Source organism: Panthera leo, chromosome B1, assembly GCF_018350215.1.
Source record: "Panthera leo isolate Ple1 chromosome B1, P.leo_Ple1_pat1.1, whole genome shotgun sequence".
Classification (NCBI taxonomy): Eukaryota; Metazoa; Chordata; class Mammalia; order Carnivora; family Felidae; genus Panthera; species Panthera leo.
The window spans coordinates 170,886,918-170,908,985 of NC_056682.1; the positions used below are offsets into that span (position 1 = coordinate 170,886,918).

General features: G+C 39.3%; 1 long non-coding RNA gene across 3 annotated transcripts in view; it reads left to right on the plus strand.

The window, feature by feature from the left end:
* The window catches only part of LOC122218293, a 37,284-nt gene extending 15,987 nt beyond the window's left edge, over positions 1 to 21,297 (plus strand). For 2 of the 3 annotated variants that reach the window (XR_006201976.1, XR_006201978.1), the window contains 2 exons: positions 271 to 353; positions 17,506 to 17,831. This is a non-coding gene — a long non-coding RNA (uncharacterized LOC122218293). Of the gene's footprint in view, positions 1 to 270; positions 354 to 17,505; positions 17,832 to 19,619 lie in introns of those variants that run through there. The other variant, XR_006201977.1, reaches the window with a different exon arrangement.
* Positions 21,298 to 22,068: the final 771 nt, after the last annotated feature.

A 22,068-nucleotide genomic window follows, 5' to 3' on the forward strand; every position in this document is an offset into this window, starting at 1 on the left:
GTGGGATGGAACCCCGTGTCAGGCTCTGGGCTGAGAGCAGAGCCGGCTTAAGATTCTCTCTCTCCCTCTGCCCCTCTCCCTTGCTGTGCTTTCTCTCTCTCAAATAAAAACAAAACAAAACATACATAGATATTTATATTTTTCTATTATCAAGAATATATTCAAATTCGTTGCTGTAAACATTTAAAATCAGAAGTTAATGCTATTTTTCAGGATAAACAGTATGAGATTAAACTACCATTTAACTTTACAATTAATTTTTTCTCCCAGGAAGAACAATATTGGATTTTGGAGTCTATAGTTCAGAGAACCACCAAGGTCCTCATCTTTAGTTACTAGCTGTCTGACGTTGGGTGAGTCATTTAATCTCTGTTTCCTTTACCTGTAAAAGGACGGTAGCAATATTCCTACTTTGTTGGGTTGCCCTGAGTTTAAATGAAGTAATAGAAAAAAAGATTTTAGCATTGTCCCTGGTACCTCATAGTCTCAATTAATGTTAAATATGATCCTTGGGAAATAGTTGGATTCATTAGCCTTTCTCTCCATTTACAATTCATAAAGCAGCCATGAAGTTCTTGGAGATGGTAGATGTATCTCTCCCTTAAAATAATATCTATTATTTTTTATTATTTTTAATTACCTGTTTCTGAAAACAAAAACTAAAAACCTAAAAATGTCTTAAAAGATAGGTTTTAAAAAATGTTTACTTATTTTGAGAGAGAGAGAGAACTCGTGTGCACTTACAAGCAAATGAGAGGAAGGGTGGGAGAAAGGGAGAGAGAGAATCCCAAGCAGGTGCAGGACTGGATCCCAGGAACAGTGAGATCATGACCTGAGCTGAAATCTGGAGTCAGATGCTCAACCGACTGAACCACCCAAGCACCCCAAAAGATAGGTTTTGAATGAGAGCAATACAACTTTGTATGTAAGACAAGTTTCAAAATGTTAACTTGCAGGGATCCAAATTCCTTGAGATCAGAATGGATGAAACTCCTATTTTAGAGCACAAGGAGGAATTAAGCAGAAGGCAGGGACCCAAGGAGCCAGCTTGGCAGAATGGGAGATTCTTCAAAGCATAATGAGAAGCTTTGCTTCTAGCAACAGAAGCCAACACTCATGAAATTGAAAATTCTATGAATTAACCAAAACAAGAGATAGGAAACGGAGCAATACAAAATTGCACAGGAAATCAAGTGATATATAGGTGGTTTATTAAACACTGCAGACCATCTTATGGACTTTGTTCTTGAATAAGTAGGCATCCTTTCAAAGTTAAGGAAAATAAGGCACAAGAGGGTGCCATGAATTTGCCATGAATCACTAACTTAATATTCTTATATAGGTCCAGGCTAAATATTTCTTACCACAAACTTACCTAGGGGGGTGAATTCCTGAGAGACAGAAAGTAGATTAGTGGTTGCCAGGGGCTGGGGGTGGGGGAGATGTGGAGTGATGTTAAGGACATGTGGTTTCTTGATTAAAATCAGTGGGGATACAGTGGTGAAGAGCATAGACATAGTTCCTGTCCTTATGGAGATTATTTACCTATGAAGGAGACAAGGCAACAAAACAATCATTGTGTTAAATGCAATGGTTAAATGCAACGGTTAAATGCAATGGTTACAAAAGTGAAGAGAACTGGGTCAGTGGCACTTATGTAGGGAACAACTTCTAACAATGAGTAAGAGTCAGAGGTAGAGGGATGGGAAGCAGCAGGAAGTAAATTATGGTGTTCCCAGCAAAGTAAACCATATATTCAAAGGCCCAGAGATGAAACAGCTCATAACATGTTTAGGAACTGAAAAATATTTAGATCAATGGGAACAAGGTAGGAGGCAAGGAGAGGCTTGGAAACGGGGGTCAGACCACACAGAGATTCATAGGTCATATTAGAGTTTGGTCTCTGTCCTAGAAACAGTGGAGAAGCAACAGAAGTGATTAGGGAAGCAAGTGACACGATCAGATTTGTTTTTAAGAGATCACTGCAGAATGGAGAATGATTAGGATGAGGCAAGCCTGGAGGCAAGGAGACTAGTTTGGAGAGATAATGTGACTGAACCAGGCTGGTAGCCCTGTGGATGATAAGAGGTAGAGAGATGGAAGAGATACTTTGGAAGTGGAATCATCAGGACTTCGTGATTGCTGGCTATGAGATATTAGAGGGATTCGAGGATTATTCTGGCATGGGCAACTTACAGTCATTCACTGAGCTGAGAGCACAGAAGGGGAGGAGATCTGGGGAGATTTCTGTGTTAGAAATGTTAAACTTGAGGTACCTCTGGAGATAGCCAAAAGAATATGTCTAGGAGGCAGTGGGTAGTACATGTCTAAAGTTCAGGAGAAGGAATGTCCTGGAGCCATGGATCAGTGAGTCATCATCAATTTAGGGATGGTAATTGAAGGCCTGGGTGGAGATGAAGTCCTGGGCAAGTAGAATGAGAAGAGAGGGATCTCAGAATAAAATAATGAGGAGCACCAACAAGTAAGAAAAGGACAAAAGGGAGGAGCCTGCATAGGAGACCGAAGCCAAGAGGAAGGAGTAGAATCAGAGAACCATTGTGTCCCAGAAGCCAAGGAGAGGAAGAAGTGGTCAAATGTGTCAGATGCTGAAAGAGAAGTCAGTAGAAGAAGGACTGAGAATTCTCTATTGAATCTAGTAACAAGGAACTTTGAGATTTCAGTGGAAACCCAGATTCCAGTAAGTAGATGAGTGATCTGAAGAGAAGACAATGGAAACAATTCTTTGGAGAAGTGGGTCTGCAACATCGCTGGACAGAAATGTGGAATCAAATGAAGTTTCCTTAAATGAAAAGCATGGGAGAGAGTTACGTAATTGAATGACAAAAAGATAAAAAAAGAAATTAGCCAATAAAGAGGGGGAAGTTGAAAATGCACAAGAGAGGGATTAAAAAATTTTTTTTAAATGTTTATCTATTTTTGACAGAGAGAGACAGAGCATGAGCAGGGGAGGGGCGGAGAGAGAGGGAGACACAGAATCTGAAGCAGGCTGCAGGCTTCGAGCTGTCAGCACAGAGCCCGATGCAGGGCTTGAACCCATGAACCATGAGATCATGACCTGATCTGAAGTCGGACGCTCAACCGACTGAGCCACCCAGGCGCCCCAAGAGAAGGATTTTAATAGAAAAAGATACTTATAGAAGGCAGGAGGGAGCCTTTCACTTTAGATTGGAGAATAGGAGAGACATCTCCTATAACAGAGGGTGAAGAAGGAGATGTTCTGTACCTATTTAAATTTCTGGGCATCATGCAGTGTGTGCAGGACCCAGCTTCTACTAGCTCATGGCAGCCAATAGTTAAATTTTCAGAAATTTTGAGAGCTGGCTAGTATACATCAAAAGCTTGAATTCAGCCACTGTGGGAATATTTACACCATGGAAACTGATCAACACTATAAATCAGAACTTCCTCACACCCCAAACCCCCAAAGAGTCAGTTATTGGTCATTTACTAGTATACCACTGGCCAGGGTATAAAAGTGAAGGAGTACCTAACCCAATAGCACCGTTCTGTCTTTTGGGTAGAAGGGAAGATTGAATGCCGGTGTCAGAGGTTCAGGGAAAATGAAGAGAGGTTGAATTCTGTGGAGCATGGCAAAAAGAACCACTTAGGGAAATGCTGAATGATTACCAGGCTGTGCTGAGGTTGGAGACTACTGGTCTATGGTAGAATCAATGTGATGCATGCAGTTGTATGATTTCTCCCATGAGCTCAGTAGCCTGGGGATCTCAGCAGAGAAGTAGATAGGTGGTTTGATTCAGAGCCATTCTCTTGCCTGGCAGTTGTGATGGAAGAAGTAAATGGAGCAAGGATAATGAAGCTGTTTGCAAGAAAGTAGCTGCAGTAATGGGCCACGGCACCTCAAACTGTAAAGGGAAAGAGGTGAAGATAGGAGAAGGTGGTGGGTAAGGACAAGGTGAGGGAGTCATGTTTTCCTGGTATTATGTGCTCCGAGTGCCCTTACTGTCCTGGTCTCATTTTTGCAAGTAAGCTCTCCCATTTGGCAATGCCACTTTTGGAATGCATCATCTAGATCCAAGCCCCTCAGTCTTATTCAATGCTCCAGTTTGGTCCGACCATCAAAGACTATATTGTTGTCCTTGTTTTAGACATCCTATGTTAAAGATTCGATGCCCAGTGTCATCAGAAGAATTTAGCATCATTGTTAAACACACGGCATAAATGAGGTGAAGCAGGAATAGACAGTTTTTTAACATTTTAGTGGGAATGATCTGATATTTGAAAATCTTTTGCTTAGCATTAGCTAACTGATGAACCATCACCAATGAATATCATTGATGAACTGTAGTTCATCAATAGCGAATATAATTGCCATTAAAACATCATTTTGCAAATTATTAGAACAGAGAAGTACTAAATAACACAGTGTACCAGGGTGGCTCAGTTGATGAAGCGTCCAACTTTGGCTCAGGTCATGATCTCCAGGTTCATGGGTTCGAGTCCCACATCGGGCTCTGTGCTGACAGCTCAGAGCCTGGCGTCTGCTTTGGATTGTGTCTCCCTCTCTCTCTCTGCCCCTCCCCAACTTTCGCTCTGTCTCTCAAAAATAAACATGAGAAAAGAAGTACTAAATAACACAGGGGAAACTTCAGAGAGTTAATGTAAAATCTCAAAATGGCCTTCAAATACACATAATTTCTGGAGTAGTTTCCCACCAAGAAGAAGACTCTTTCTGGATTATACAGAATTTGTTTATGGATATCCTTAGAAGCTCACCTAGAGATGGGATTGTTACTGATGGTGGAACAGCAAGAAAACAAATCTGCTGTTATAAGAAAATACTGTAGGGCACAGGAACTATCACTTTAATTTCAAAGGACAATGAGCTTTTATAGCTGAAACCTGCTTATACCTTCCAAAGCCTCTAAACAATAGAACTGTCAGAAATCTGTGTAGTCGGTGGACTGTCTTCCCCATGTCACCTTTCCCTAAGATTGAGTAAATTGAGTACAGTGCCAGTGTTCCATTTCTTAACACGTATATGTTGCAGGAATTTTCTTTCTGAATTAAAAATGTCGTTTCAGTAAGATAATTAAATTGATGGTACTCTTGTGTTTGCAATTCATCACAATTAGTGCCAGATTCAACAAATACAATTCACTTTCACACAGTATGTGTGAGATGAGCTGGATGTCATGGCTTTGAAATAGCTAGACTCCCTGGTGCTATGGATGTAAACCTTGCCTACGTAACTTCTGTTCTTGCTTATGAGGTAAGTGAAGGTGAATGCCATGAACACTGTCATACTGGGGAGGATACTTTCTTCTTCATCAAAGCGGGAAAGTGCATTTCCCTCTTGAATAGCTGATCCATCAAAAACATGGCAAATAAAACTATCGATTTTAGTCCCTTCACGCTAGATTTTTTTCTTACCTTTTTTTTTTTTTCTAACCTTGAAGTATTCAGATATGCAGTGAGAGAGAGAGGAGGTATCAGGGAGAGCAGGAAGTGTGCAGATTTTTTTTTTTCTTGTGTCACTCTTCGTTTTGGCCAGCAAGGGGAGTTATAGGAACAATTTCAGTTGTTTGAGCTGAGACGCTTGGCGACATACCTCCCACAGCTGATTAGTCCCCGTGTCTCTTGCACTGGCCTTTCCCTGTAACCCCGCTAGTATTTTACTGTTATGTACCAGTGTAGTTTCCCTTTCATCTAATAGTTTGCTGGCCCCAAATTAATTGTGAACTTCAAAGTAAAAACTCTACCGGAATGGTGGGACATTGAAAATGAAGTGAGCTTCTATGCCCAGGTAGCATAAAAATCTAATTGTAGCCGGGAGCAGCCCTAGCCCCCTTAATGCGGATAAGACAGCATTCAACTGGCTTCAATAAAAAGAGACTTAAATGGAAGGGAGGTGGCCTTGAGGAGAGCCGCCAGGACTGCCAGGACTGAGAAGGCCATTGTTCTAAGTTCTCCTGGGGTTTATAGAGATTGACAAGGCACCTGCTGCTTTTCCAGAGCTGACCGTTCTCGGGTCAGCCCTGAAAACACCCAGGGCTGGGACATTCCCCCAGCTGGCCCCTAACTGGCCCCTAGCCATCCAGGTGGTGGAGATTCAAAGATGTAGGTAGAAGGTGTGGGAAGAGCCCTCGAGAGGAATCTGGAGAGATTGTTTCCAGTCTGTGAACCCAGGAGAGCTTTCTCCCTTTTCAATCGTATTTCATGCTTCTTAGCTTCCACCAAGGTTTTCTGTGGCCTTCTGTGGAGTTCGTCTGCTAGTAACATTTAATCACTGACCACTTTCACAGATAATGGTTCATTTTATTCGTTTAGTTTGGGACCAAAATCAAAGATTATGTGCCCTACTTAGTGCCCTGATCCTGCTTTCCCAATCCCCACCCTAGCTGTTAAACATATTACTTTGCTGTTAATGGCAAAATAGATTAAAAATCAGTAATCACTGTTTTTCTCCAAGTGAAGATCAAATTTTTATTTCAATGATTTAAAAGATATGTTTTGAATAAATTACATGCCTCAAGCTTTGCTTATGGACAGACTGTGTTGTATAGAGGAGAGGATCTGGCCCATGTGGATTTTAATTCTGACTTTGCCACTTTTGAGCCATATAATCTGGGATAAATCACAGAATTTTGTCAGGGCTTAAGTATTCTCGCTACAAAACTGGGGAGGGTGGACTAACGGAATGGACAAGATTCCAGACTCAGGAGCCAGGCAGACCAGGGTTTTATCCTGACTATATCATGTATTAGCTGGATCACTTTAAGCAAGTGACTATTAGCATTATTTTAAGGTTTTAGTGAAATAATGTACATGAAACCCTTCACATCATTCTTATAATATAATAAGCATTCAACAAAGAATAGTTATTATAATAATTATGAAAATGATCTTAATTATTAAAGTTCTATTAGGGCCTTAAAAAAAAAAACAAAACAAAAAAAAAAAAAACAACTCCGAAAGGCAATGACTTCACTCTGAAATGTTGTGACCAATTGTTATGAATACACCCACTCATCAGATCTGTCCTTCTCCAGGGAATTATGGAACAGGCAGCAATTATACAACTTTGCAAAATACTTAGATTTATTATATAATACTATAATAACATATTTAGCAAAAAATGGGGTTATAGGCATTATAATAAATACGATCATGGGTTGATTTCCTCTTTTTGTTATAGTGTAATGCCCACTAGAAAATCTTTAAAGGTTAAAATGCATATTCAGTAGTAACACTAAGAGTGTGACAAATGGAGTGATTAGCTCCTTTTAATTTTAAAACTGATTTAGGACTTTCTTTTAGTTCATAAGTTGTAAAAATGTTATCTCTATAATGTTTGGGCTTAATTTAAAATTATTCTCAGACAGAGGCTCCTGGCTGGTTCAGTCAGTAGAGCATGCAACTCTTGATCTTAGGGGTCATGAGTTCAAGCCCCACATTGGGTGTAGAACTTACTTTAAAAAATAAATAAATAAAATAATAAAGTATACAGTTTGATAAGTTTCTTAAAAATAAATAAAGTTATTCACACACATAATTATTAGAAATGAGCTGTGTTGGGACACCTGGGTGACTCAGTTGGTTAAGCGTTCGGCTTCAGCTCAGGTTGTGATCTCATGGCTCGTAAGTTCGAGCCCCACATTGGGCACTGTGCCAACAGCTCAGAGCCTGGAACCTGCTTCAGATTCTGGGTGCCTCCTTTTCTGCCCCTCCCCTGCTCACACTCTGTCTCTCTCTCTCAAAAATACATAAACATTAAAAAACAATTTTAGAAATGAGATGTATATGCTAGCTTTACAGCTAGGAAGACAAACTAATATAATCCATTGAATAAATGTATATTGAATGCCGATTATGTTCCAGGTACTACTGGAGGTGTTGGGATATAGCAGTGAGTAAAATAGAACAAAGCCCTACACTCATAAAACTGACCTTCTCCTGGGGTTTACCATCTGTTAGGATGCCAGCCCTAATTGAGGACTCATCTGTCAGGCTCTGGTAACAAGAACTGGGAGACCACACCAGGAGTCATTAAAAAAGAACGCTATATCTGACTGGTGACTTCCACCAAGGCCGGGACTGTGCTGAATTTACCAACGTCACCACAGAGCATTCCTGTCCAATCAGACAGCCACCGGCCACGTGTGGCTATTGAGCGCTTGAACCGTGGCCAGTCCAAATTAAGATACGTATAAAGTATAAAATACACATTGGATTTGGAAGACCTAGTAGGAAAACAGGATGTAAAATATCTCAGTAATAATTTCATATTGATGGCATGTGGAAATAAAAATACTATAAATACATTAGGTTAAATAAAATACATTATTAAGATTAATTTCACATTTGTGTTTACTTTTAAAAGCATGGCTACTAGAACGTTTTACTATTATACACGTGGCTCTCATATTCCTGTATGTCAGTGCTGGTAGAGTGTCTGTCCAGGCATGAGTCGATGTAACACCACAAACTTCTCAGCCAGTGCAGGTAGGAGACAACCCTGCCAAAAAGTCAAAATGTGCCATCTCCTACCTTCATCTCCTACCTTCTCTTCTTTTAAGTACTGCCTGATCCCTGAGTCTTCTGTCTGGAGTTCCTCCTTGCAGATACCTTCTTTGGAGCCATTTGCAGGCAGTTTCCAGGCTTCAAAACTGGCCCATCCTATCAGAACCCTTCTGCTCAGAGTTCCTTTCCTGCAAAGTAGTCTGCTTTCTCAGATGTTAATAGATTCTGATAGCTTAGGATATCATCCTTTAAGATGCATCCATTAAATGCATGTTGCCCTTTAATAAAATGCCTTAGCTGAGAGAAGTCAATCTCCAGTAGTGGGGAATTTGTGCCCAATAAGAGAGTTGGAGCACCATTTCTTCATGGCATGGAAGCCACAGAAGCATGAAGACTATAATCCCACCTTGTCTACAGTTGTCCATTGAGATCAAGACAGGCCAGTTCCTCTTTACAAATCCTCTCTCCCTGGTGTTTGTACACCATTTCACAGTCTACAAAGTGCTTTCACAGATTTCCCAGTTTAGCCTCCAACCATTCCATGAAATAGGTAAGGATGACCTCATTAGTTGCTTTATATAGAAGATTTTTTAAAATGAGGCCAGAAGGCAAAAGGTCTTCTAGCTGGTGAAGCCTGTGAAGGAGGAGGAGGAGTACCAGATACTCAGAGGGACGGGGAGAACAGTGGAAGAAAGTGACTAAGAATGTTCTAAAGATCTTAGCTAGGGGAGGTGGGGGTGGGGTGGGGGAGGGAAGGCTAGATTAGAACATCATGGTGGGGAATATACTGCATCTCAGGGGGTGGCTTATTTACAAATAATACTAAAGACATATTCTGATACAGAGGGGAGGAAAAGGGAAGTAACCATTAATGGAATAGGAAAAAAATACAAAAGAGACTCCAAATTAACAAAGGAGAAAATGAAACATATATTAAGCTGTTGAAATGAGCAAAAATAGAGAAAAAGAAACAGAGGGAATCAAAATCTAAATTAAATTAATGAATACAGAATAAGATAAGAACATTGGATGTGATGACCTGAATGTATCCATTAAAAAGCAGAAACTGGGGCACTGGGGTGGTTCAGTCGGTTAAGTGGTTAAGCGACTGACTCTTGATCTCAGCTCAGGTCATGATCTCACGGTTCCTGGGTTCAAGTCCCATGTCCGGCTCTGTGCTGACAGCTCAGATTCTGGAGCCTGCTTTGGATTCTGTGTCTCCCTCTCTCTCTGCCCCTCCCCCCACTCATGCTCTGTCTGTCTGTTTCTCTCTCTTTCTCTCTCTCAAAAATAAACATTAAACAAAAATTTTAAATGAGAAACTGCCAGATTTGGTTAAAAAAGCAAAAGTCAGCTGTATGATAATTACTAGGAACATGCCTACACAGAGTATCAAAGAAGGGATATACACGGGCGCCTGGGTGGCTCAGTCGGTTGAGCATCTGGCTTCGGCTCAGGTCATGATCTCCTGGTCTGTGAGTTTGAGCCCCGCGTCGGGCTCTGTGCTGACAGCTCAGAGCCTGGAGCCTGCTTCAGATTCTGTGTCCCCCTCTCTCTCTGCCCCTCCCCCACTCATGCTCTGTCTCTCTCTGTCTCAGAAATAAATAAACATTTAAAAAAAAAAAAGAAGGGATATACAAAGATAAAGTAGAGTTGGTGATATTAATACTAGACAAATGAGGGGCGCCTGGGTGGCTCAGTCGGTTGAGCGTCCGACTTCGGCTCAGGTCATGATCTCATGGTTCGTGGGTTCGAGCCCCGCATCGGGCTCTGTGCTGACAGCTGGGAGCCTGGAGCCTGTTTCGGATTCTGTGTCTCCCTCTCTCTCTGCCCCTCCCCCACTTGCACTCTGTCTCTCTCTGTCTCAAAAATAAATAAACACTAAAAAAAAATACTAGACAAATGAAATTAAGTTGAAAGCACCAAACAAGGTGAAGAACATCATGTAAGGATATAAAATTATGTAAATAAACTTACAAAATTTAAAATTTATATATAAAAATAAAAATAACAAAAGTTTATCAGACTTAACCATTATTAAAAAATTACATTAAAGGAACTAAGTCTTTTAAATCTAAAATCTAGTTCTTTGAAAAGACCAGTGAAATCAAAACCTCACCCTCCTCACACATACTGCAAGAAGCAGAAGAGGCAAAATGAGGAGTGAGAAGTAAGTCATATCCCCACGTATAGGAGAGACTAAAGGGATAGGTGAACATTACTTCTTGCAATTCTATGTCAGCAATTTGAAAATTTAGAGGAAATGACTAATTTCCTCATTAAAAAAAAAAAAGCAAGTAAAATTGACCCCCAAAAGAAATAGAAAATGTGAACAGATCAATCACTAGAAAAGAAATTGAACAGGTGATGAAAAACATCTTCTGTCAAAACCAAAACAAAAGCCACCAAAACTATACGGATAGCTTCCCAGTTAGGTTTATCTGACTTTCAAAGAAGAGATAATTACAAGGTTATTTACCATGCCAGATGATATTCTTCTAATTCATTGTATAAAACAGCAAACTTTAATACCAAAACCTGGAAAATATAACAACATAAAGGAAAGTATAGAACAATCTCACTTATGAATAAAAGTGCAAAAATTCAAAATAAAATATTAGCAAGCAAAATCCATGTAACAAAAGGATAATATATTATGACCAAACAGGATTTATTTCAGAAATACAAGAATGGTTCATTATTATATAATCTGTTACATAATCAAATGCATCAATAAAAGAGAAAAATATAGGCATTTCAATAAATGCTAAAAACTTATTTGATGGAATTCAGCAGCCATTCCTGCTAAAATCTCTTAGAAAAATAAGAATAGAAGGAAACTATTTAAATATCCTTAAGATTAGCAAAACTGAGCAAGCAAATATGCAGTGGCAAATCAAAAAAAAATCATTTCCCTAAAAAATAGGATAGCTACCAGCACCAATATTATTTACATCACCTTATAAGTTTTGGGAGACAGAGAGATTAAAATAGCTGTCATTTACCTAGGAAAGAAAATTTAAAGGCCCCCATTTTACACTAATATAAAATAAATTCAAGAAAGATTAAAAACTTAAATGTAAAAATGTAACTGAATAAAGATATCACACAAAGAAATCTAGGTTCCTATATGCTCTGTCTAAAGGCTGAGGGGATATCCTTTTCTAACCAAGGCTGAAAAATTCTGAAATTCTAAAAGGAAAGATAGATACAGTTGACTATGTAACAGTGACGGTCTTTGCATGACAGAAGATATAAATAACCCGATAAGCAAACAAAAGACTTGAAATCATTCTTTTATTCTTTAGGGTTTTTTTTCCTAGATGCATTATTTACACAATCCGGCAGAAAAGAGGCTACTTTCTCTTTGGGAAACAAATGTGGTCAGAGCTAGAGAAACTCTGAGGAAAAACAACCCACCCACACATAGAATTTCATGACTGTTGAAAGCCCACCCATTCACACTAGGTGTGGTCCACGTACCCTAAATTAAGAATCCCTCAACAACGGGTGCCTGGATGGCTCAGGTGATTGAACATCCAACTTTGGCTCATGTCATGATCTTGCAGTTCGTGAGTTCAAGCCCCGCATCAGGTTTGTTGCTGTCACCCTGTCGGCACGGAGCCCACTTCGGGTCCTGTAAAGAAACCGGCATGCTGCTTTCCATGGCAGCTATACCATTTTACATTTCCACCAACAGAGCACAAGGTTCTAACTTTGCCATATCCTTGCCCACACTTGTTATTTTATGCTTTTTTTTTTTTTATAGTAACCACCCTAATAAATGTGAGGTGATATTTCATTATGGTTTTAATTTGCATTTAAAATTTTTTTTTTATTTTATGGGAATGCAAGCTGGTGCAGCCACTCTGGAAAACAGTATGGAGGTTCCTCAAAAAACTAAAAATAGAACTACCCTACGACCCAGAAATTGCACTACTAGGCATTTATCCAAGGGATACAGGTGTGCTGTTTCCAAGGGACACGTGCACCCCATGTTTATAGCAACACTATCCACAATAGCCAAAGTATGGAAAGAGCCAAAATGTCCATCGCTGGGTGAATGGATAAAGAAGATGTGGTATGTATATACAATGGAATATTACTCGGCAATCAAAAAGAATGAAATCTTGCCATTTGCAACTACATGATGGAAGTGGAGGGTATTATGCTAAGTGAAATTAGTCAGTTAGAGAAAGACAAAAATCATATGACTTCACTCATATGAGGACTTTAAGAGACAAAACAAATGAACATAAGGGAAGGGAAACAAAAATAATATAAAAACAGGGAGGGGGACAAAACAGAAGAGACTCACAAATACGGAGAACAAACTGAGGGTTACGGGAGGGGTTGTGGGAAGGGGGATGGGCCAAATGGGGAAGGGGCACTAAGGAGTCTACTCCTGAAATCATTGTTGCACTATATGCTAACTAACTTGGATGTAAATTTAAAAAAAATTAAATTAAAAAAAAACTATGTTAAAAATAAAAAAAAATTAAAAATGGAATGACCATATGATCCAGCAATTCCACTTCAGGATATATACCGAAAGGATTGAAAAGGGATATTTGTTATTCATGATAGCCAAGAGGGGAAGCAGCCCAAGAGTCCCTCAACGGATGAATGGATAAATAAAATGTGGTGTATGTATACAATGCAATATCATTTAGCTTAAGGCAGGAAACTCTGAGACACGCTGCATTATGGATAAGCCCTGAAGACAGTCTGCCAGGTGAAATGTTATCAGTCACAAAAAGACAAATGCTCATATGATGGGGCGCCTGGCTTGCTTAGTCAGTTGAGCATCTGACTCTTGATCTCAGCTCAGGTCTTGGTCTCAGGGTCATGAGTTCAAGCCCCGCATTGGGCTCTGCACTGGGTGTGAAGCCTACTTAAAATTAAACATAAAAATAAGTAAATAGATAGGTAGTAGATGATAGATAGATAGATAGGTAATAAAAAGACAAATGCTCATATGCGTATCTACATTAGTCAAATTCATAGAAATAGAAAGTAGAATGGTGGTTTCCAAGAACTGAGGCGAAGGGGAAATAGGGAGTAGTTGTTTAATGGGTATAGAGATTCAGTGTCGCAAGATGATAAAGATCTGGAGATTGGTTGCACAACAGTGTGGATTTACTTAACACCACTGAACTGTACATTTAAAAATAGTTAAGACGGTAAATTTTATGTTCCATGTATTTTACAATTCCCCAAAAAATTCCTGCCTCACACATTTTCTACATATTCATAATTTTAATTATTATAAGCATATGCAAATGACCCCCAATCTATAACTTCAACATAAGTTTCTCCCCTGACATAATGATTTATATCTCTGATTTCCTGCTGGGCTTCTCTTGCTGGATTGTATTCCACTGGCTTTTCAAACTCAACATGCCCCAGAGTGATTTTAGCCACAAATCTGCTCATCCTCCTATTTCCTATTCCATGCCTGTGGATGAATGAATAAATGGATGAATGCATCTTGCATCTTTTTCATAGGAACCTAACAATCTGTCTGCTATCAAGATAATGGGTCATTTGAATAATGTTTTTTTGTATTGGTTTGATTGGCATATAATTCACCTACCATACAATTTACCCATTTAAAGGATACAATTCATGGCTTTTAGTTTATTCACGAAGTTGTGCAATCTTTACCATAATCAACTTTGGAATATTTTCATCACTTCCCTCTAAAAAACACTATTTTTTTTACCTATTACCCCCACAGTCTTTCCATCTCCTCTAGCTTTAAGCAACCACAAATCTACTTTATGTCTCTTAGATTTGCCTATTATGGACATTTCGCATAAATGGAATCCCATGATATGTGATCTCTTGTGACTATCTCCTTTCACCTAGCATGATGTCTTCAGGGTTCATCCATGCTGTAGCATATATCATCAGTACTTTATTCCTTTTTCTGGACAAATAATATTGCATTGTATGGATAAATCACACTTTGTCCATTCATCAGTCTGTGGGTAGTTGGGGTGTTTCTGTTTTTAAGTTATTACGAAAAATGCTGCCATGAACATTCATATATGTTTTTGTGTGGACATACATTTTCATTTCTCTGCAGTGTATACCTAAAAGTGAGTGAATTGAAGGTTCAAATGGTAACTATACGTTTAACTTTTTCAGGAGCTGCCAGACTGTTTTCCACGGTGGCTGCACCAATCCTACATTCCCACCAGCAGTGTATGGTTCCACTTTCTCTACATCCTCATCAACACTTCTTATTTTCTGGTTTTGTTTGTTTTTGTTTATTTTTAGTCCAGCCATTCTAGTGGGTGTAAAGTGGTATCTCACTGTGATTTTAATTTGCATTTCCCTGATGATTAGTGATGTTGAGCACCTTTTCATGTGGTCATTAGCCATCTGTGTATCTTCTTTGGAAAAACATCCATTTGGAGAATGTCCAGATCCTGTACCCATTTAAAATTTTTTTCTTGTTATTGAGTTCTTTATATATTCCAGATACAAGTCCCTTATCAGATAAATGATTTGAAAATATTTTCTTCTATTCTATGTGTTGTGTTTTCACTCCCTTGGTAGTGTCCTTTGCATCACTAAATGTTTTGCTTTTGACGATGTATATTTAGATTTTTGATGAAGTCTATCTCTTTTTTCTTTTGTTGCTTGTGCTTTTGGTGTCATACCTAAGAAATTTACCTAATCCAAGGTCACACATATTTACTACTCTTTTTTTTTCTGTGAGTTTTGTAGTTTACGCTCTTACATTTAGGACTTTGATCCATTTGTGTTGATAATTACATATGTATTGAGGTAGGAGTCCAGTTTCATTCTTTTGAATGTGGACACCCAGTTGTCCCAGTACTATTTGTTTAAAAACACTGTCCTTTCTACACAACCAGTGGAATTGTTGCCTTTTGCAAGTTTGAAATCATGGCAGGTCCAGAAACTGATGCCCAACTCCATCTCACTGGTATCAAAAACTATTTCAACTCTTATACTTCAAGTTAAGGTCGAAAAAACACCAGCTGTGAAAGCAACAGAAATGGATCTTAAACTGTGCCTCACCTGTTAAATTCCCATGCCTGGAGAAGCTAATGACAACTCATAATGCGATACTCAATTTGTACAATATATTATGAATCTGGAAAAAAAAAATAAAAACACTGTCCTTTCTGGTCTAGTTAACCTTATCAAAACCCAATTGAACATAGAAATAGGAGTCTATTTCTGGATTCTTTCATTCTATGCCATTGATCTACACATACATCTTATGCCAGTACCACACTATCTTCAATACTGTTGCTTGGTAGTCAGTTTTGAAATTGAGAAATGTGAGTCCTCCAATTTTATTTATTGTTCTTTCAAGATTGTTTTAGCTGTTGTTGGTACCCTGAGTTTACATACGAATTTTAGGATAAACGTCAATTTCTACCAAGAAAGCAGATGGGATTTTTAATAGAATTGTGTTGCATCTATTGAACTAATATAATTTTTATTTATGAGTTGTGGCTTTCAGGCCAAATTTTAGTTCTGTTACTTTTTTCAGGGAAATTCATTGGTTTTCCAATTAATTGAAGGCAAGCAAGTACACAGAGTAATACTAAAAGGCAAGATACAATTTTTAAAGTTTATATTTTGCTGCAAATTTAAATGAAATCAACACTTTTACACTTAACTAGAAAATTACTTATGAAATAAGCAGTTTCTCAATGGTTTGGTTTGTCAGGAACCTTGTAGCTATCTGGTAACTTGTTTGCTTATGATTCTGGACAGTTATACCTAGAATTCAGATTGCCCCAGTCTAAATGTCAAGGTTTGTATCAAGTACAACTTTTAATAGTTTCTTCAACTTTTCAAGTTAGGCAAAATATTATTTTCAAAGAACAAGGCCCCAGTTTACATCAGTACCTTAAAAAAATAAAGCTTTATTTGCACGTGTGATAATTATCATGAAAGCATTTTTTTGGGTACAAGCTAACTTTCCAGATTTGTGCTTTGCTTTAGAATAAAGCACAATACTCTCCTTGTCTACCTAAGCAGTGTGTCCTTGAAAACTATTAAAATCGTTTACACATTCTTTGCAGCATTATGTACTCATATAAATATAAAGGTCATTCAGCTAGCAGCACTAACGGTATCGATCATTTATAAAAGTATTTAGACATTATGCTTTTACATCACTATTTCTTTTGACTAGTATATTGTAGTGTCTCTTTTTAAACCAGGAATATGTATGAAATTATGTTTCCTTATCCATTAATTGAGATTTTTGAACTTACTTTGATGCAAAAAAAAAAAAAAAAGAAGAAATGACTGCCTAAGTTTAAGACTTAAAAGTCCCTCTCACTAACATTTGTGGTGGTATTTTCATTGTATGAAGGTAGTGACTTAATTGATGTTGTTGTTCTTAATGCTGCTATTATTTCTGGCAATAATAACAGTTTTCTTGACCACACTTTGTTTCATTTCTCCTAATAGGATAAATTTTTAAAAACGAACAACAGGGTGCATGGGTGGCTCAGTCAGTTAAGCATCAGACTCTTGACTTTGGCTCAGGTCATGATCTCACAGTTCATGAGTTCTGGCCCCACATCAAGCTCTGCACTGACAGAGCCGAACCTGCTTGGGATTCTCTGTCTCCCCCTCTCTCTGCCCCTCTCCCACACCCTCTCTATCTCTCTCTCAAAAATAAATAAGCATTTAAAAATTGTTTTTAAACGAATATTGAAGATGACTCCAGATCGTAATCCTTTTTGCCTAATCTTAATCGCCTCAAAGCTAGGCTTTTCTAGAACCTCATCTGTTGACCTCTAATTATAGGTTCATCAAAAGAGTATTTGACTGGGGTACAAAGAGCTTTTAACCGAGATGTTTTCCCCTCAGTTAAAGGAGCCAAAAGCAGGATAATTGAAGGGGTTAATCTGTAAGAGAAGCATCCTATTTTTCCTAAAATTTTCTGGAGACTTTGAAGTAAGTTATCTGAATAATTGTCTTTGTGTGACATGTCTCTTTCAGAAAGGGATCTACTCTGAGTGTGCCTTCTAATGCTCAGAAACACCAACACACACCTGGAACCCACAGCAACGGATCACTGGAAGACAAAATGCACAAGAATAATATTTCACCCGGCAACGAGGACTGAGATTTGCAAATAAAATGGCTGGAGGAGAAGGAGCATCCCCGTCACCTGGAAATTGTTTTATTAGGCAGCAGCTGGGTTTTCAACTCTGTTAGTTGGATTTTTGTTTGTTTTCAAACTTTTCGGGGGTTGTTAGCCTGAGGTCCATTGGTCGCGTTCAACGTGATTCTGGATGAAAAAATTAAAGTTTTGTTTTCACTAACCTCTACACAAAAGGCAGCATTTCCTTCAATAATGAATGTGGGCAGTACATCATGCTAGTATTAGTACCTGTGACCTTTTCATTAAAAGAAATCACAGAGTTTTTCATAGCCCACTATGACTGCTGCACATCTTGCAAATATTGTTTAAGCTACTTCAAATGTATGTAGTCATTAAGTGGCTCAGTCGGTTAAGCGTCCAACTCTTGCTTTCAGCTCAGGTCATCATCTCACGGTTTCGTGGGTCCGAGCCCCGCATTGGGCTCTGCACTGGCAGCATGGAGCCTGCTTGGGATTCTCTGTCTCCCTCTTGCTCTCTATTCTTCCCCCACTCTGTCTCTCTCAAAATAAATAAACTTTAAAAAAGTAAACAAACAAACAAAAAAAGACATCACTCTTGAACAAGTAAAGACATTGGTGGTGCAAAAAAAGAAAATAAAAAAAAAAAGAAGCCAACAAGTGTAGGCTTAGGTGAAGTGGGACTTGAAATGTGTTCTGAAGAGGGGGCTGCCCGTATATGGTCATTGAACATTCCCCATCTCTTTGCTCCCTGTGTTTGGCTGGAACTATGCCAGTTTCAGTATCCATTAGCATGCCAGGTCCTGGTTAGCTCCAGGTCTGCCTAAACTAGATTCGAACTACAAGGGTGGCCCTTGGCCAGCCCTGGATCATCTCAATTTCGGATTTTCACTTTTGAGTAAGTCTTGGTGTTGTTGGACAAGTTAGGACATGCTGACTGGGCCCCCGACTCCCCAAAGGCCACTCTGCATTTATCCCTTCAGTGGCCACTAAATGTTTTGGGAAAAGTGTGAAAATAGTGGCCACCCACACCATAAATCAGAAGTGGAAAAAACATACTGATAGGGGCGCCTGGGTGGCACAGTGGGTTAAGCATCTGACTTCAGCCCAGGTCATGATCTCACAATCCTTGAGTTCGAGCCCCGCATCGCGCTCTGTGCTGACAGCTCAGAGCCTGGAGCCTGCTTCGGATTCTGTCTCCCTCTCTCTCTGCCCCTCCCCTACTCATGCTCTGTCTCTTCTCTCTCTCTCTCAAAAATAAATAAACATTAAAAAAAATTTTTTTAATTAAAAAAAAACCCACACACTGATAAAGGCATGAGTTTTATGAACAATGTCATGCCAGCGAGACCAGGAGATGGGAACCAAAAAAGTGGAAAGACAAAATGATAACTTATTCAAGGAGAAGTCTACCGTCTAACCCAGTGGCCTACTTAAATCATTACATTTTAATTATAGCTGCTTCTTGCACAAATAAAGTGACATTGCCGGTAAAAACGTTCAGCTTACTGTGCATTAATTACCTCCAGGTCCATCTGGTATTTCTAGTTTTTTATGTTTGTATTGTGAGAGTGAAGAGGAAAAAAAATGTTCCCTTCTTTTTGCTCACTTTAAACAAATATTGTGTGTGGCTAACAGGGTTTGCTCTACAGCAGGAGCTGCCTTTCCGATTAATGGTTTCTTTAAATTTGTGATGGGTAAAGGAGGATTCTTAAAAATAGAAGCCCCAGGTTTTAACCTCGATACTTCCTCTGTTTCACCTGGTTATGTTCCTGTACACGACCCTGTCTTTTGCCATTCTCAGATTTTCTCGGCCTATTTGACATAGAAATTGGGGGGAGAAATAAAAGAGGTGGGGGAAAGACAAAGTTGATGTGAAGTTCTTTGAGTGTAGTAAAAAGTTGAGCAGACATATTGTCGCAAAATGTCTTTTAAATTTCTACTACAGAGATACCTCATCTTATTGCCCTCTGCTTTATTGTACTTCACAGACGTGTGTTTTTCCAAGTTGAAGCTCTGTGGCCCCCTGCAGCGAGCAAGTCTAGCGGCACCATTTTGTCAACATCATTTGTTCACTTTGTGTCTCTGCGTCACATTTCGAACTTTTTCACTCTTAGCGTAATCATCACGGTGATCTGTGACCAGCCACCTTTGCTATTGCTATTGTAATTGTTTGGGGGCACCATGAACAGCACCTGTGTAAGACAGTGAACTTAATCCATAGAGGCTGTGTGTGTTCTGACTGGTCTGCCACCTGGCCACTCCCTGGTCTCTATCCCTCTCCTGGGGCTTCCCTAGTTCCTGAGACACGACAGTATTGAAATTGGGCCAATGAATAACCCAACAATGGCCTCTAAGTGTGCAAGTGAAAGGAAGAGTTGCACGTCTCTCACTTTAAATCAAAAGCTAGAAATATGATTCAGTTTAGGAAGGCTTGTTGAAAGCCGAGACAGGCCAAAAGCCAGACCTCTTGTGCCAACAGTTAGTCAAGTTGTGAATGCAGAGGAAAAGTTCTTGAAGGAAAATAACTGCTACTCCAGTGAACACGTGAATGAGAAGAAAGTGAACTAGCCTCATTGCTAATACGGAGCAAATATTAGTGGTCTGGATAGAAGATCAAAGTAGCCACAACCTTCCCCTAAACCAGAGCAAGGCTCTAACTCTCCTCAAGTCTATGAAGGCTGAGAGAGGTGAGGAAGCCGCAGAAGCAAATCTGAAGCTAGCACAGTTTTGTTCATGAGATTTACAGAAAGAAGCCATAGAGAAAAGGGTAAGGTGAGGCAGCAGGTGCTGAGGAAGAAGCTCCAGCAAGTTCTCCAGGGGATCTAGCTCAGGTAAGGAATGAAGGTGGCTGCACCAAACAATAGATTTTCAATGTGGACCGAACAGCCTTCTATTGGAAGAAGATGCCACCTAGGACTTTCATGGCTAGAGAGGAGAAGTCAATGCTTGGCTTCAAAGCTTCAAAGGGCAGGCTGACTCTCTCATTAGGGGCTAATACAGCTGGTGACTGGAAGCGGAAGCCAGTGCTCACTTACCATTCTGAAAATCCGAGGGCCCTTAAGAAGTATGCTGCATCTACTCTGTGCTCTATAAATGGAACAACAAAGTCTAGATGACAGAACATCATTTATAGCACGGTTTACTGAATATTTTAAGCCCACCGTTGAGGCTAACTGCTCAGAAAAAAAGATTCCTTTCAAAATATGACTGCTCACTGACAGTGTACCCGGTCAGCCGAGAGCTCTGAGGGAGATGTACAAGATTAATGTTGTTTTCATGCTTGCTAACACAACAAGCATTCTGCAGCCCATGGATCAAGGAGCCATTTTGGCTTTCAAGTCTCGTTATTCAAAATATATTTTGTAAGGCTATAGCTGCCATAGATAGTGAGTCCTCTGATGGATCTGGGTAAAGTGAATTTCAAAACCTTCTGGAAAGGATTCACCATTCTAGGTGCCTTAAAGAACATTTGTGATTCACGGGAGGAGTCAAAGTACCATCATGAACAGGAGTTTGGAAGAAGTTGACTCCAACCCTCATGGATGACTTTGAGGGATTTAAGACTTCAGGGGAGGAAGTGACCGCAGATGTGGTGGAAAAAGCAAAAGAACTAGAATGAGAAGTGGAGCCTGAAAATGTGATTAAATTATTACAATCTCATGATAAAACTAACAATGAGGAGTTGCTCCTTATGGATGAGCAAAGAAACTGATTCCTTATGTTTCAAAGCACGTTATAATAAAGAATGAACTAATAAGGTGACTTACCAGTTTTGTTTTTTTTTTCATTTTGTCGATTGTCATATAAAAAGCATGATGCTAGTGGACTATAGCTAACTTTTGTCAATGTGGAGAACCTTATATTGTACATTCCTCTGCAAGAAGATATAAGAGAATTTGTATACACTACAATATACTCAGAGCTTAGAATAGTGTCTGGTACATAGTAAACCCTCAATAAATATTGAATGACCTAAGAGAAGAGCCCAATAAGCAAATCTTCAAAGTAACGATATGTTAATTATATAGAGATTATACATGAATTATCCATTAATGGAGAAGATTAAAGCAGATGTTTCCTTTATTTTCTTAACGTTTATTTATTTATTTTGAGAGAGAGAAAAGAGAGCACATGCACAAGCAGCAGAGGGGCGGAGAGAGAGAGAGAGAGGGAGAGAGAGAATCTCAAGCAGGGTCTGCACTGACAGTGGGAGCTGGATCTCACAAACAGCAAGGAGCCAACGAGCCTGGATCTCACAGTTCTTGAGATCATGACCTGAGCTGAAATCAAGAGTTGGGTGCTTAACCAATGAAGCCACCCAGGTGCCCCCAGATGTGTCCTTTAAGTTTACTAATTCCAGACTGGGAGAACAAATACTATAATTAAAATTTTTAGCCTATTTCTCTTCCTGCCCCCTTGTTCTTTAGTGTAATACTT